This window comes from Pithys albifrons, chromosome Z, assembly GCF_047495875.1.
Source record: "Pithys albifrons albifrons isolate INPA30051 chromosome Z, PitAlb_v1, whole genome shotgun sequence".
NCBI classification, from domain to species: Eukaryota; Metazoa; Chordata; class Aves; order Passeriformes; family Thamnophilidae; genus Pithys; species Pithys albifrons.
Window position 1 is genome coordinate 25,774,231 of NC_092497.1, and position 17,701 is coordinate 25,791,931.

Sequence of the window (17,701 nt, forward strand, 5' to 3'; positions counted from 1 at the left end):
GTTTCCTGAGAGGGAGAGCTCAGGGTGAATTCATTTTCAGCGGAATATGTCATTAAGGAACAGGATTTATTAATGACTTATTAATGCAGAGTCATTTGACAGAGTCAAACTGAACTTTGATGCAAATGCTCCAGGATTCTAAAGAAATAACTGCTTGTGGGGCACATGGTCTGTATACAGCTAGTTCCTGTCATCAGATGTGGATATATAGGCCATATTAAGTATCCTGTTTAACACTGTACACTTGCATTCATTACCACTTGGAATAATAAAAACTTCTCATTTTATGGTGACAATTATTTACTGCTGAACATCAGCCCAGGTGAAAGAACATCCTGTTCACTCCTGTATATAATCTCAGGTTCTGTCATTCACATGTAGAAAACTCAGCTCTCTATTTAGCACAGTGTTGGTGAAAGATAGACATTTACAGGGCCCCTCTGCCCTTGAGCTGTTCCATTATTGCATGGAAAGCACCTTGCAGCCTGTGACAAGCGCAGCAGATCGGCACTAAATCAAAAATCAGTGCCAGCCAGGGATCTAAGCCACCATGAAGGTCACAGCCATCAGCTGCATGCCATCTCAATCCAAACAAAACACACTGGATACAGGGGGATTTTCTCTACTCAGAATAGGAGACAAACATATCATGTTAGAGTAATCTCCTGATAGCAGAAAAACTGGGTAACTGACCTTTTAAATACTTTTGAGTATTTAATAAAAGTTTGAAGGCATAGAAAAGAGGTGTTGGTAAATTTTGGGTGCTTTTTGTAGTGTAATTGAAACATTGGCTCTGTGCCACAGCAACTCAAAATGTTAACAAAGAATTTCTTTCCCAGAGCTGAGAGAGCTTGTATGTTTTAAAAAGCTCATGAATCAGTTATCTGTATTATTTCCCCCCTTAAATAAATGCTCTCTGTTCAGGACAATTTTCTCAACTGAATGCTAAGAAACTTACTGAAGTGACCTTAAGCAGTCAAATAATCTGAAAGAGATTTAAGGGAAGATCCAGTTGTGAACAGCGTCTTTTCAAAAACTGTAACCTAAAGCAATGTCCAAGTTGCATGTTGTAATAGTAGCACGAAGATAAATAAGCAGCAAACAGTGGGATTGGAGATTAAGAGGTTTAAGTAAGGCAGTCAATGTATTGTCTACTGTCTGAGTTGAAAGGAGATGAAAAGAGATTGAACAGCAGGATATGAACTGGCCAAGCCATGTGCCTTCTCTCAGCCAGTCTGCAGGTCTGGCAGTGCAACATATGAATGCCCACACTGGTACAGACCTGGACAGGCTGGTCTTCCCACTGGGGGCTGTGCAGAAGTAGCCTGTGTCATACACAGCATTCCGTCTTTCTTCCACAGAAAGTGATGTTGAAAACCATTTCCCTCTAGAGGAGTACTCAGAATCAGTAGGATAGAAAAGGAGGAACAGTAGCGGAGGATAAAAAGAAATATTTCCTGTGGCCACTAGTGGCCGAACTCCTGGAGTCTGGAGCCTTCTTGTGCTGTGGACACCTGACCACTGGGGTGGTGAGTTGCCCCACAGTGGACCTGAGCACACTGTTGTCTGTTTGGGGTGCCCTGGCCTTCTGCTAATTTCCCCTGAGTTTGCAGAGAGCTTGGGGAGATTTGTGTATTTGTGTGTTAAATCTCAGCATCAGTACACTGATTTTGCCCATTCTCTTTGAACAAATGTTGAAGCAGACTCCCCAGGTGAACTCCAGATAAGATTACCTTCCCTTTTCCAGGTCTCTTTTCTCAGGCCTGGCTTGAGGGGAGCATTGCCTATTCCCTCAGAATGAAGTATGTGTTCTGATGGATGGAGTCTTTATTTCCCCAGCTCTACAGTAACTTATGTTTTGCAGCTAGAAGGAAAAAAATACAAATAGGCTACCTGTGTGTCTTTGTGTGTGTGTGTGACTTACAGGGCATGTGGAAGGACAGGATGATCTCCCTTCCTTTGCTATTCTAAAGTGAAAAGCTCATCTGCAACTACATGAGAGGAAAACAAGGCCCCCTTGGAAAAAAAAGTACCAGAAGAGGGAAGGTAAAACTGCTTCCCTTTAGAGTCCTCCACCGCCAGCTTTGGAAAGGACCATTCCTGTTAGAAATGTAAAACAAAAGGAAAGACTCTGAATGGGTAGTATAGAAATGACATTTATGTAATCCACTTGAAGAGTTCTATTGAATAGTCAAAGATTGTTTTAGCTATGGTATTCCAGGCTCTGTCAGACTAATTGGCTGCATCATTAATTATACAGAAAACTAATTTAAATAAGATACAAACCAATGCACTGGGTCAGGTTATAGGTTAATCAGTGCCCAGCAGTGGATACATTTTTTTTTAAAACCGTGTAAGAAGCAGGGCACATACAGAAGGAATCCCTGCCACACCATGCTTCCATGGCTCAGCCACATATTGAACTGTCAAGGTTAAAAACAACCGATGGACCTACCTTTCATGACACTGTCTATTCCTTTCTTGACTATGTCAATGTACTTTCCTAAATAAAGATAAAAGACTTGCCAACTGGGTTTGGGGAAATGAAGGTTTCTCTTTGAGGGGAATATCTGTAAACATGAATAGCGTAAAAATCATGCACAAGAGAGCCACAATACATTGTAGGGTGTTCCTACTATCTGGCGCCAGCTGAAGGCAAGGCGTTTGACAGCCAGGTGCTGTGAGGCCATTGCAAAGAGAGGGAACCCCGACAGAACTTTCCCCTAGTCCGAGACGTTTCCCGCGGCCGCGGAACAAAACGCCGAAACGCGCGTGGGAAATGTGCGGCTGCCACCTACCGGCACCGAGGACGAGCCCGAGGTGGGGAGTAGCCCCAGCTCCTGGGGCACGTTTTGCCTCCTTGCAGCTGAGACCCAGGTTCAAAATCCTTTTTATCTTGTGCCAGACCTTTCCGTAAAGCCATCCACATATCTGAATGGCATTATTTTATTTGAATTCCCCTTAATAGCAGTTTTTTGTACTCTCAAGTGAGGGAAGTGCTCAAAAAGGAGCCAGCATGAAGTGTCCTTTCCTCTTTTTCTTTTTCTTGATAGTTAAAAAAGTTTTTGTATTCATCAATCATCAGGATTCCGCCTGGGAGTGTGCTCTGTTTAAACGCTCTGGCTTTTCACTTAATGCATCCCATCTGTTTCTGAAATAAATTGCAATAATCTGTGTTTAATGTTAATCAATGTATTACTAAATATGCAAATTATATTAAAAGACGTGGTTTGAAAAAGCTTTCATTTGTAAATATGGTAGCTGAAAACAGGAAGCATATCTAAAAGCCATTTAGATACAGTAGCCTAACTCTAACAGTGTGGCTGATTTATAAAGCGGTTTGCAAGTTGATCTTTCTCCCACAAGGGGATATGTAAAACTATTGCATATCAGATTTTGTTAACATCTGATGGGTTATTGCTAACAGTGTAAAGGCCTAATATTCACAACCATGTCTCTTACTTAAATGAAAGCAATCTTATTCCAGCTTTCTAATTTTTTGCTCATTCTAACACATGAATTTACATGAAGAGTTTATGAATCACAGTGAAAACAATTTGAACAAGCTTTTCAATCAGTGCTACATCTTAGTGCTTGATTTAGATAATTCATTGTCTAAGGGGCTCTTCTGGCCTCTAACTGTCCTTTTCAAGGTGCTCAATCAAGCTGGCTGACCCTCCTGATGTGACCACAGTCTCTTCACTCCAGTGCACCACTTTGTGGGAGTGTCCTATGCAAGGCCCTTGTGATGCTGCTTCCATTGTCATTGTGGCTCCACACCCCAGCTCGCAGTGGCCCCACAGCATTGCTTGTGCTGCTGTGTAAGACGTAGAGGGTCATTCACACTGGTTGACTTTTCATGGGGCAGTGGTGTCACACATCATGGAAGAGCATGTGTAGAAAGGCTGTCAGCAGGACATGAGTCCTGTGCCCAGACTCATGGCACTGAAAAAAGGAAAGAAAATACTGGTGAGGAGTGTTGGAGAGAAGATCCAGCTAGAAAGAAAAATGCTGAGATATTCTGCAAAGGTGGCCCTTTGTGATCTCAGGCCAAGGTTGCCTGCCCATGTCTCTCTTCCTTGTTTTTCACTTTATTTTTCTATTCACTCTGTTGCTACCTACGCTGGACAGTCTGCTTGAGGTAAACAACTCTTATCCATAGTGGAGCAGCCCTGTCTGGAATATGCAAGCATCACAGGCAAGGGTAGGTAGAAGAGGAAGCTGTGACCACTGCAAGAGTTGCTCATGATCAAGCAGAGGGGCAGCCCAGGAGGTACCCACACAGCCCATTGCCCCCTGTGTGAGAGCAGCCACTACAAGTCTTATCCTTCCTTGAAAATGTAAATGGTCCTTTGAGATTGTAGGTATCCCTCAGCTGGCAACGTTTGCTCAAGTTTGTGTTTAGTTTGACAATACTCTTTTTTTCCCCCATGCTGTGATACAGAATGTCCTTGATGTTTCAGGATGTAAGATAAGCTCTGCACATATTTATTTGAAAGGCAGCTCACCGCCTGCACCAGAGAAAGTCAAGTCATAATTAGATCCAAGGTAGATTCTGGTTTGTCTGGTTTGCTTTTCTTTCTTTTTTTCTTCTCTTCTTTTCTTTTCTTTTCTTTTCTTTTCTTTTCTTTTCTTTTCTTTTCTTTTCTTTTCTTTTCTTTTCTTTTCTTTTCTTTTCTTTTCTTTTCTTTTCTTTTCTTTTTTTCTTTTCTTTTCTTTTTTATTTTTTCCCCCTTTCCCTGTTGCAGCTTCCTGTGAAACAGCCAGAGAAATTTACTGAGATATACCAGAGCAGAAGGACCAGGAACTCAATCTATCTTTATCTTGCCTGTGCTGATTGGGGATCTCTTGGGTCCTTACATATTTGCACTAATTTCAACACCTTTGAGAAACAAGCTACAATTTTGAATTCATTTTAGATTAAAAAGGAGCAAATCCTGGACAGTTTTGACTATGCCTCTTTAAAATGACCATTTGCTTACATGTTAATAAATGTTTGATGGCTTTGACAGAATTTCCATGGAAACTTGAACACAGATGACTTAGTAGCTAAGCTTTGCTCTGACTTTTTAGATGTCCTGAAACTCAGACCTGGTCTATATGTGTGAGCTAACTTTCAAGGAGCTAAAAGTGGGAGCAAGGTTAGTACAAACCTCATGAAACTACTGAGTTCCAGTAGCTCTGTATGTGATCCTTGTGCCACAGTTCAATAGCCCTGTGATGCTACCTTTCAGCCAGAGAGGGGGAGAAAGTGTGAGCACTACTGATGTCATGCCCTGATGTTCAAACACATGCAAATATTTCCCTCTTTGTCCTATAAGCTTAGTAAAACTACTTTGTGAGTTGAAAACCTGAGAAGTAAATAAATGGTCCTCCTTTTTCCCGGAGAAGAAATAAGAGGGACAAGCATACAAACAAGAGTTCATGAAGACGTAAACCCGTTGGAGGAACAGCTTTGTTGAGTGCTGTACTTTGTGTTATGGAGCCACAAGGGCTCCATGACATAAGGGAAGGCTAAGCCAATGAACTAGTTGTGATTTCCCTGTTGATTCCTCGTGTGTGGCACTTAGGGGATTGATAATACAGTCTAGGTACTCCTGAGGGTACACAGAGCCCTCCATTCCTCCCAGTGGGCAGAAGGTGTGCATGAGCTTCTACCAGGAGTCACTTTTCACTGTCACAACCCTTTAAATCTAGGCCCCACTTCTGGATCTGAAGTAGCCTCTTTGTTTTACTTCTGCTTTGCAAAGCTGTGCTCCTCCCTTGTGTCACAAAGCCTGAAAGGTTTGTCCTCAGCCCTCTGGAGATTTCAGTGATGGCACTGTGTTTGGCGACTGAGACTGCCCTCAAGGAATTTTTTTTAATCTCATCTAATCAAATCAAAAAAGTTAAAGTAATAACAAGGTCTGGAATGAAGATCCAAATTCATTGAGGATTTATTGACAGTACCTTTGAAAGTACTGTTTAATATGCAAGGTAAACAAATTAAAAATCCCAGCTTGTGGTCCAAGGGCATTCACAAATTAGAAGTGACCCCCTGTCTGCCAACAGAGTACTAATGATAAAAGCTGAGGGGAGATGAATCCTCTTGGGAGGAGAGAGTGGGTCAGAGGGGGCTTTGCTGAATGTACCAGTCTGTTTGGCTTTGACAGGCTCTTTGTCTAACTTGGGAGATGACAAGAGGAGCTGAGGTGCCTTGCAAAGGTGGGAATGTCTGTCTACAAGCTTTATGTATTCGTCCTTTTGTATTTACTCAGCTCTTGGTACCTCTTGGCTGCCTGAGTCCAGGGAAAACTTCCCATTGTCTACAGCTATGGGGAGACAGCAGCAGCAGTCTGAGTCAGTATCAAAGAGTATGACACATCACAGACCTTAAATCACAAATCCTGTAACTTCTTTTGCTTCATAGCTGTTTTAATCACAAAGGCTGCCCCTAATCCAGACCTGAGAAAGCATAAAGGTATCCACATCTCACCCATGGGCTGCCATGGAGACCGGAGTGCAGGTGGTGGCAGTGTTGGTATCAACAACAGCAACACATGAGTGTGGCCCGAAGGCTGGGCTGAGTGTCTTGGTGTGGACCAGGATCATGCCTAGGAACCAGTCTTCTCTACAACACACACTGACCCTTAGGAGTTCAATACCTTGCATAAAAAAAGCAAAAGTCCGTCCCCAAAAACTAATACACAGTTTTCCTTGATTCTGTGAAGAATTTGAGTGAAGTTCTAGCCCCACTAAAATAAAAGCCACACTGTAAACTTCAGATAATGCTAAGACGGATAATCAGATGAATATACAGGTGGATATGCATGGAATTCCAGATGAATATCTAGGAAGTGCAGGTGAGGGACCCTGTCTGCTCTTTGGTGAGTGTATGAAGAAAAAAAGAAAAATTTCTTCTTTTTTGAGAAATATTTTTTGTTTAGATTAAATAAGTAAATTTTAAATAGAATGAGTCAGAGTTATAATACAGCATGATTTAGTATTCTGGTTTTTTGGCTTTACTTGCTCTGCATGAGCAGCTGGATTTGCTTAAGCCTTGAGCTGCAAGCTATGAACTTTCACCCAGATATGCTGGAACAGAGTTAATTTTTCTTAGTAGATGGTATAGTTTGGGAAGAATATTAATAAAACACTGATGTTTTAGTTGTTGCTAAGTGATTTTTATTCTAGTCTAGGGCTTCTATAATTTCTGTCATCTCTGAGTGGTCTAGTGCATAAGAAGCACAAGCCAGAGGACAATCAGCCAACAGCAGAAGCTGCAACTCAACAAGATAAGAGCAGTTAACAGCCTGGCTGAGTGCAGACAGAGACAGAATCCATTAAGGTGTTAGAAGACCCCAGACCAAAAATCACGATTGGACTAAAAAGCACATTCAAAGTGCATGAGGAGCAGGTGCATAAATCATGAGGGTCTAATTGCCTAGGAATTTATTTGTACTGGATCCCTCTTTAGAGGCACCCAGCTCAAGGTGACCTGCTGCCAGATGACTCTGTTAAACTATTTATTGTTATAAATCTGGTGCTTGAGACTGTTTTATAAACCCAAGACTCTGAAGAGACTCTGAAGAGGGAGATCCGGGGTCGACCCTTAAGGAGGAGGAAGCACATCTAGGTGTGTGCAAGAAATTGAAAGGGGCACACACTGGCTCCCTGGAGCTGTGTTGTGAAACAACTCAGGTCCTAACAGCGAGAGTCAGGGTGTATGTGACACTGCTTGAATGGTGAGAGAATGCTTGGACAGTAACTTCTCCTTTACCAACCTCATCCTTTTCCTTTGTTTCTCTTGAATTCTCACTTGGATCCAGAATTGATCCAGCTAAGGTTCCATGTGGGCATAAGAACAACCACAAGAAAAAAGAGGTGGTGGCTCCAAGCCCATATTCACAAAGAAGCATTTGCAGAAATGACCATGAATAAAATTGTTTGACAAGCAAGTCTGATTTTAAAAGCTGATGATGGAGAAAGCCTGAATGGCAGTGCAGCAAGCTGCCTGGTTAGTGGAAGAGCTGCTTCCAGGGTGCTGAACATGGCCAAAGCTGCTTGGCCACAGCACCACATCATTTTGATCTATCCAGGAGCACCACTCCTTCTCCATCAGTTTTGAAGGTCCTCAAAGGCAGGAGCGAAGCAATGGGCCTGGTGCTTCCCCATTCCCTCACATGAGCCAGGAGCTGTGTGCAGTCCCAGACCAGCAATGTCTCTTTTGTTGCCTAATTTTTTGGTCAGGTTGAGGCTGCCTCTCTGGTGGCTCCTTGTAAAGAAGCAGCTCCTGCCTATGAAAAGCAGTAACAAGGCTTTTTGTCTCTTTGGCTGCATGCTGCATGGCAAAATGCTAAAACCATCTCTCCCCAAAGCCTACAGTTCAGTTATCTCAGAAATTTCAGTTTTTACTTATGAAGGTTCCCTTAGCTACAGTCCTCTCACAAAATTACACATGGTCTCTGGCAGACACCTTCCTCTGATTCCTTATTTAATTGAAGATGAGTAGTGAGACAAGGTGAGACTATGTCACTGAACTCATCCTCCCACAAGCTGGTGAATAAAAGAGAAGGTATAAACAGGTGTGCAAACTCACAGCATTAGTACAGTAAAGAGGTCAGGAATGAAAGAGGTCAGATGCTGAGGTGGAGAGCAAGAGTATATCTAGGAAAGAAGGAAAATGAATAGTTTCAAAGTACAGAAAGATACATAGGAGTACTTAGTTTTTCACTTTTCGGAACTGACTATGAATGAAAAGGTTAAACAGAAAAAAAATACCTTGTGGTAGGATGTTACAGCCAAAAAAAGGTCCAAAATATTTTTAAACAGTGAGCTGAATTAAGTCCTGGAGTTGCCTGAAAACGTATGTGCTCGATTTTGTCACATGAAATCCCTACATGGAGAACACCTGCCTTTATTTGAGGACATGCTGCAGCTTGTGTGGAGGCTTGCTATAGGAATGGTTGGTTGGGTGAAGTCTTCTGGTAAGTGTCGCATGGAAGATGTGAGTTACCGAACACAGTAAGTAGCTTTTTTTTTGGCTTAAACTTTATTTCTGAAAAGAGATTTGTTTGAAGAATGTCTGGTAGAAAAGAAGAGGAAATGTTTAGAAAGGACTGAAAGCCTATGAAATTGTGTCCAAGCCAGGACAGAGGGGAGACCAGTGCACTACTGAAGAATACAGTATTGAAAAGTAAGAAATAACCTGGCCCAGCGTTGGTGTCAACACAGCCTGTCCTGTTGTAAGAGAAAGATGAGAGAGGAGGAGGACTGTAAATTTGAGGCTCCCTGTTTAGTCAGGGAAACTGATTCTCCTGAAATCCATATTGCTTTTATACCAGCTTTGTTCTTTAGACCAAGGGTCCCAGTATGACTGGGATGGTCACTCAACAGTTTTTGTGCCCTTTTGCCACAAAAACTGTAAGAGAACAGACTTTTGAGAATCACTTCCACACTAAGTGGATGATTGCAGTCTCACTCGACTTTTTGTTGCAGTGCAGATGCAGCATTTGCTTTTTCTTGCTCTGGAAAACAATCACAGCAAGTTTCATTGGAAGGAGGCAAGGAAAGCCTCACAGTGACAGGACAGATGACACAGCTGGTTAACTGGCAGTCAGACACGCTATGCTACACCATCCAGACTCTTCTGCCACAAAACTAGCCTCAAGAACAACTCTTCTGAGCTTCCAGTTGTACATTGGGCAAGGATTTAAGAGATCAAGCCCAAAGAAAATGGTGCCCTCTCCTGACTTAACCTAACACATTACTTAAAGTGAGAATTTATGTGAAAAGATAGCAAAGGATATGGCCTAATACCACTGTCTTTTTGTGGCATTTCAGTAGTTTCATACTGAGAAAAGAGTCAGAATTAAAAAATAATTTTATTTAATGACATAGCATGAATTAACATAGTGATATTTTTTAACCATGGTATGTGTAGAAAGGAACTGTTCCCTAGTTAATCTTCTAAATCATTATGGCTCATCAATTACAATTTTTGTTTGAACTTATTATGTAAAGTTGAATGACATTTTATTTCAATCTGTATGGACTGAAATGTGAAAGAAAAAACCTCAATATATGGTGCTCATGTAAGCTGTGCTCCAGCATATTTTTTAACTGGATACTGGACTTTGCAGTCAGACCATATATTGTCTTTTATGACTGACCCTTTACTCCTTCTGATACCTAGTTGTCTAACTCCTGGTAACTTAACTAGAATAAATGAATAAAATAATGTAATATACTCAAGGATTTGGCTTTATTCTGTTAATCTGAACAGGATGATTTCTTTTGCATAATGGAAAGGGAATGAAATCCAGTTATGCTTCTTTTATTCCTAAATAATTGTATGGCTGAACTAGGTACCTAGTGCTATTATGCCAGCCTGGTGCAACCTAACAAGAGCACAGGAAGAGATTTCTGAGGGTAACCACCACCTCTGTTCCTACAGGCCCTTTCTGAGGCTGCCTGTGTGCTATTGCACAGCCCCTTAAGGGCTTCTCCAACTAAAAACTTGCTTTTGATTAAAAACCTTTCCAAATACCCAGCTTCCTTCTAGTGTCTCCATGATACACAAATGAGTGCTGTTGTCCCCTTTTCCCTTGTGTTTGGTTGAGCTGAATTTCTGGTGTCAGACAGTGTGATGAAACCTTGAGGTTAAGGTGACTGCTCCATGCTCACGCATGGGTGTGAATTACTGTTTTCTGAATGGAAAACCAGACTTGCATTTGACATGGTGTGTCAGGTCTTGCTGAGCATATGGTATGTTGGTCTTTATAAATCTGTATCCGTACTAGAAGTATGTCACCATTGTAGCTGCAGAGATTAGTTGCACAGTTGCATCACACTGCCAATGTATTCATAAGGCCAGGAATTGAGTGCCACCCTAAGGGAATTAAACAAATAACAGCAGAGGACATTCAACAACTTCAGTTTGGCAAGGTCCCAGAGGTGACCTGTCCTCTCATTGAGATGACTTAATGTACTGTAGGTATTGAAGGCTTCTGCTGTAGCCACCAGAGTATTCCCTATAGATAAGACAGTATGCTGGTTTAAAGGTAAACCAGCAGGAGAAAGGAACACAGCTCAAGAGAGATTACATGTCAGAGTTACAATTTACTAAAAAGTCTACAATAAATACTATGATACAGAGAAAAATTGGTTTAACCCATAAAATACACAAGTATAAACCAGCACCCTGGGGCACGAACAGAACAGTGTTCATTAGCCCCTGTGCTGAGACCTTTGTGGTCTCCCTGGAAGCAAAATAAAAGGAAAGGAAAACCTGTTGGTGAGGATGATGGTCGCAGTCATGTCGAGTGTGGCGGTTGCAGTCCTGTTGAGGTTCTGGTCCTCCTCTGGATGCCACGAGTGGTACCAGAAGTCCCCAAAACCCAAAGAGTATATATGCTCAGGTTCAGGAGGGAATGGCCAGTACTTCCACCAGGGTGGGGAGTTTCACAATGGGTGATTTAGCTTTGTGAGTCATTGGATATTTTTGGAATCTTTGAAGGTCTAAGTTGTTTCACCCTGTCCCTAATGGTCCATCAGCAGACATGACCCCTCAGGCTGGATGTGAAGGTGCTAATGCCTCCTCAGAGGGGATTTAGCACAGCTGAGTGACTGATGTGAAGACAGAAACACTCCTCTGTCTGACAAGGTTCTTTAACAGCCAGCTTATAGCCTGAAGAGTCAGGTGTGCCCTAGGCAGCTGCTGCAAATGGTCAATTATTAACAGTTTATCAGAAATGAAATAGAGGGTGTAGAATACACAATTTTGGTTATACACACTGTTATGGTTTGACCTGGCAAAATGCCAACTGCCTCGTACAGAGAGTCAGAGGGTCCAATCCTGGAGAAGAGGAGTAAGGAAAAAAACCCCAGAAATGAAGTTTTGAAAATGGTGAGGTTTTTATATTTACACAGAAAAGAAGAAAACTTAGAGCAGAATATGATATGACACATATTGAAAGGAAACAACACCTCCACCGAGTCACCTAGCTAATAACTCAGATTCCAAACCACTCAAATCCAAGAAAACCTCCCAAAAACTCTTCCCGAGAAACCTCCCAGCAAGAGAGAGAGAAATTAACAGGAAAATGTTCACCTCCCTAGGCAAACCACAGTGCGGAATGGCCTAATCTCAGGAGTCAGGGCAGCAGGATTCCTCCCAGGTCAGGAGCAGGGACCAAAAGAGACAGAAACTCCTCCTCCCTCTGTTATTATACCCCTTGACACTTTTTGATGATGCCAGATGATATGAAATACCTCTTTATCTGCTTAAGTCAGGTGATGTCTGTCCCCTCTAATCTGTGTCACATCCTTTGAGGCCTGCTAAAAAGTGAGGCCTAAATGGGACCTATACTGACTAAAGCCAAAACTACCACACATACATAGTGATAAACTAGTTCCAGTCCCTGTGCCCAGGACAGTCAGTGAGGCTTTTTCTATTTTGGACCTTTTTCTTTCATGTGTGAAACCTTATTATGGTCAGCTGTCAGACTATACTTTACCTCATAAGAGAATTTTTTTTTAAGGACAAAGAATTCTCTCAAGCATTTCTGAAATATGGAAGAAGAGAATACCCTGTGGCATTTTTTGCATATACTGTGAAGGGTTAAGAGAGGCTGTTAAAATGGTTAAAGCTAATTGGAGCACTTACACTATCCATACTTAAATGTCACTGGAAAACTCAGGATGAAAAGTGCTTGACAAATAGCAAAACATCTAAACAGAATGCACAGCACATGACAGTCTAAAAGGGGTTATTCTTAAGTCTTTGTAAGGAAAAATACATGGCTTTCTTTCAAAGTCTGTTCAAATTCAAGAAATCCTTCAACTGTCCAGTCCAAAGATATCCAGAGATACCACCTGCAAGTGACTAGTATAAACTACAGCTTGGTCCATTACAATATGATGAAATGGCTTTTTGGAAGGACCACTGAGAGCTTTAGGGCTGAAACACAACAAAGACAGATGAAAGTTTGAACTTCAAACATTCCCTCTGTGCCTTCTGGTTACCCAGAGTCTAACACTGCTGCAGCAATTTGGGTTTCGTTGCTTTAGAAATTGTGATTGATGATACTCTGACTTAGTAACTCCTCCTAAAGTACACTCTGAAAGATATCCAGGGCAGTGTGTAGGTCAGGTTTTATTTATGACCTATTACATACCAATGTATTTTAAGCAATAATTTAAATTAGCTTCATTTGCTTTATTAAATATGATTATTGTGTATTTGTGCTGCTGTATCCCACTGGAATCCTAAAGAGGGACAAAGATCCCGTTTGTCTGAGTGCTGTACAAATACAAACTGAAACAGTTTGCCTTTCAAAGATGTCATAATCCAAATATAAGCAGAGGTTGCAAAGAGTTGCAGGTGGAGCAGTCCATGGTGTACATGACTAGGTGACAGTTTTGGTCAGTGCTATAAGACAACTCACAGCACATCAGCCCTGTGTTTTCTAAGGAAGTTGGCTTTTGTTGCAATGAAGAGTTGGAAGAAATGATTTGAGGGATGGATGTCAGGTTTTTTTTGTGGGCATTCCTCTGACATGTACAAGACAATGTGGAAGGAAGAACAGTGATGTTCACTAGCAAAGTAGTGTCTCAGCATGAGACAACTGAAAGGGACAAAACACTAAAAGACCTCAGCCTTTGAACTATGAACCTGATGGGGAAATGAATGCATCAACAGATGAGGAGTTACCTGGGGAAGTCTCAATCAGTCTCTGTGGTGAATGAGGGAGATGAACCATTAGCACCTTCACTAACTAAACAGGGTGCCTAAGTTAGGAGGTACAAGTTGCGCTCTTTGTAAAGGTTCTACCTGTTACTCCTGGAAGGGAATAGAAATCCCACCAGAATCACTTTGGTTTCATGAAGTCATAATACTGAATTCTGCCTGGATTTCATTGTAACCCAGTGTCAGTTAATATCCATGTGTTATAAGGTCATAATTAGATTTACACTTTTCTTTGAATGTGTTGGAAGGTATTTTACTGGAATTGTTATTTTCAAAATTCAAATGGAATAGCTGTTGCAGGACATCATCATCTTATGGACTTTAATATCTGATAATTTACATGATTGCATCAAACATGTCAGATTTCAAGCTGGGTTTGAGGCTACTACTGAGTGGATTACCAAAATACACACAAAATAGAAACTTCAAAAAAAATCAGCTTATGGCTTTAATTTCTTTGTTCAAAACTACCATGAGGGTGAAGAAAATTTCTTTTTAAACAAAAGAATCAGATCCATTCCTTATGAAAACAAATGATTTATAAAAACAAGGTTAGAATGCCATCTGGGGGCTTATATTGCCATCACACTCTACTTTAGAACACAGCAGCTTGTGATTCATACTGTCAGATTAAAAAATCCCTGTTCATTCCATTGTCTTAAAAAGGACAGCCAGACTTTCAGAAGTTTATGAAGTTGTTATTCCATGTTATGGCACCTGCTTCCTTTGTCCCTCAGCAAGAACATAGTACAAGAAATGCGCACTGAAGAAACATATTTGCTTTGCAGAGAGAAAGACAGTATTATGGCCCTGTGTAAGATATTCTATTTTTCAGATAAATGTAAACCAAACACAAGAAACACAAATGAGCATATTTATTCACAAAATATCATAGAATACACTAGATCACATCAGGGAGAGAAAGCCATAGTTTGTGGAAGCATAAAATTTGTTGTTCAGAAACAAATAAACTGCAAAATGCAGCAAATCAAAGCATTAAAAATGGAAATATACCAACAATATCTCTAATCTATTAAATTAGTATTAAAGGTAAGGCTTTTCTCAACTTTAATTTAGGGGTTGTGAATCCAGTATGACAGAGGCAAGAATTGATACAAATATTTCCCAGAAATTACAGTTAAATACAAATGTTGGCCCTTAAAAACATGTGGATATCCTCTCCTCACTACTAGTATTCATCTGCACTTTTGGTGAACTCTTCTGAATCTGACCAGACAGGAAAAATTAATACTCATTTTGCACACTTAGATGTTTAAATCTAAAGCCAAGGGAAGAGAGATTTCCTTGAGATTTTCATCAAGTCACCGTTTAGTTTTCCCTGGTTCAGGAGCAGTGCAATACCACTCTCCACTTCTCCCCAGCCTGCTGAAATTCTCTGTGAGGGGGTGGATGGGAGCAGTGCACTGCTTGGCTCCATCTCACCTAGTATAATGAGCTGCATCACAGCCATGAGATCCTGAAGCACTCAGGTACCTACTGTTGGATCCTTCCATCTAGTGAGCTGCTCCAAAGATCTGGGAACTTAGTTGTCCTTGTCCTTGTAGCATGGTGGACCATGAAGGATATCTCTCTCTAGGGGCAGTGTTATTTGCTCACATCATGAATCACTTCATCAACAGAGAAAGAAGAGAGCATGCAAAGGTGACCCCATATAGTTGGGCAACATGTGAATTCCTAATGTGTCTTCAATGACAGCTGAAGCCATTGACGGGTAGCGTTTTCTTATAGCCCCCAAAATCTAGTAAATGCACAATTAGTTAATTGTATCTATGAACCCGAACCTATACACTTCTTTGGCCCATGGGCAACTCTAGCATTTCTTGATTGAAGCAGCTGATCCTTTCTTCGGGGGCAAACACTTCTGCTGTCAGATAAAGCTGCAGAGATCCTCTTACAATTCATTCAGTTGAGGTAATTACAACCCATGACTGAACTTCCATTCCGTCACAAGTTCCTAGATTTTTGGTTCAAGCTAATCAAGCTAATATCCCAGCTCTAGTGCAATCAGGACTCAAGCCAGGAAGGGGAAATAAATGTACTCAGGTGGTTGCTGGATGATCTCCTACCCCTCTCCTGATGGTTAGATGTGAAATAGGTGGTGATATAACGAAGTGCATCAGATTCTGGAAGGAATCCCCCTGGGTTTCCTAGGGGCACATTGGAGACCTACATCACTCCTGAAGTGGCAAGAGCTCAGGAGTTCATTTTTTTCTCAGTGCTTTCAGTCACTTTTGGTCATTAAGTGAACTCAAACACAAGAAAGATATGAGTGACACTTAACCTGTGCTATCCCACATGACCCAGGACCATATCATACCTCTATGAGGGTCCATGGAATGAAAGAGATAACTTCTCTGCAGAAATAAAGGATATCTGAGCTTCTGTATCACTCACCTGCCTGGTGAATTTAAAGTTAGCCATTTCCTCACAGGGTGGATTTCACCACCATTAGATATAAGAAACCGCTGTATGAATTTTTAAGACACATACACTACTTGTGGAGGGTTATAATGTATGGTGTCAATTGAAATCTCATCTGTTGGCAGGACTACTCTGCTTCTAACTCTGTTTCTTTAATATGTAAAGTGTCTTGGCCTGTTGGAAGAGTGTGAAATCCTTGCAGGCACTTTTCAGCTGACATACTTATTAAACATAAAGGAAAATACTGTCTGGATTAGTCATGGATTTTGAAACTGAATCACAACTGTATTTCAAAGGTATACAGCCTGATTTAGAGCACTCACCTTTAAAATAATGTTTTGTACTACCTCTTTTGTAAAAATCTCTCTGAGTAATTCTTACAATAAGAGTGATTGCAACTTGTTCACTTATTCCTTATGACTCTATTCAATGAATAAAACATTTAGAAAAATTTGAACTAAGTTGAGGAAACTGTAATAGGCTTCAGCAATTTATAAGATGTATACAGTTAATGTGACATATTGGAAATGTTACTAAGAGCAAGAGATAACCCAGTCAGTTTCTGGGCCTAACTACTGCAGCAGAGGCCAGGATCTTATTGGAGCAAGTCAAAAGGGAGGCCATCATCCTAGAAGGTGGGAAGGGAAAATATTCCTTTCAGCTACAAAGGCCTGGGAAAAGCAACGCCTCACTTGGGGAAAAATGGGGATGTATAATCATAACACACGATGCAAAATTCCTGAAGCGAGTACTGTTCTCAAACTGGCTCATCATTTCCATATAGTTTAAGAGCCTTAGCACAATCCTTTGCAATGGTTGACAGCAACAACCAATTATGTTGCAGAAGACACTGCATTTTGGTCTAGCAACTGGAATGTTACGGTTGATAGCACTCTTCACCCAGACATCATGACAAATACAGCATTACTAGACTGGGAAACAGAGAAGTTGTTTCTGCTTCTAAGAAGTGCACAGCATATTAGATGTTTGAAATAACAGCAACTGCTTTTTTAAGAGTACAAGAAAGATTAAGAAAAGAAGTATACAAAAATTTATACAACCTACAGAGGTAGAGAAATGGAAAATTAACAAAAAAATGCTGGAAGCAGACTGTGTTCTTAATTTAAAAAAGGAATTAAAGGATGCTCAGAAGCAGAATTCTGAAGTCACTTCTAATTAACACGACAAAATGCACTCTCCTGAAGTCCATCTGTGGTAGGTTGATCCTGGTTGGAAGCCAGCCAGATGCCCACCAAACTGCTCTATCACTCCCCTTCCCAGCTGGACAGGGGAGCCAAAACATGACAAAAGTCTTGTGGGTCAAGATAAGGACAGAGAAACATCACTCACTGATTACCATCATGTGGAAAACAGACTTGACTTGGGGAAAATTTAGTTTAACTTATTGTCAATAAAATTAGAGTAAGTAAGAGAATGAAATATAAGTGGAAAAAAACTTAACACCTTCTCTCTACATTTTTCTTCTTTCTGGGCTTGACTTTACTCACCAATTCTCTACCACCTCCTCTT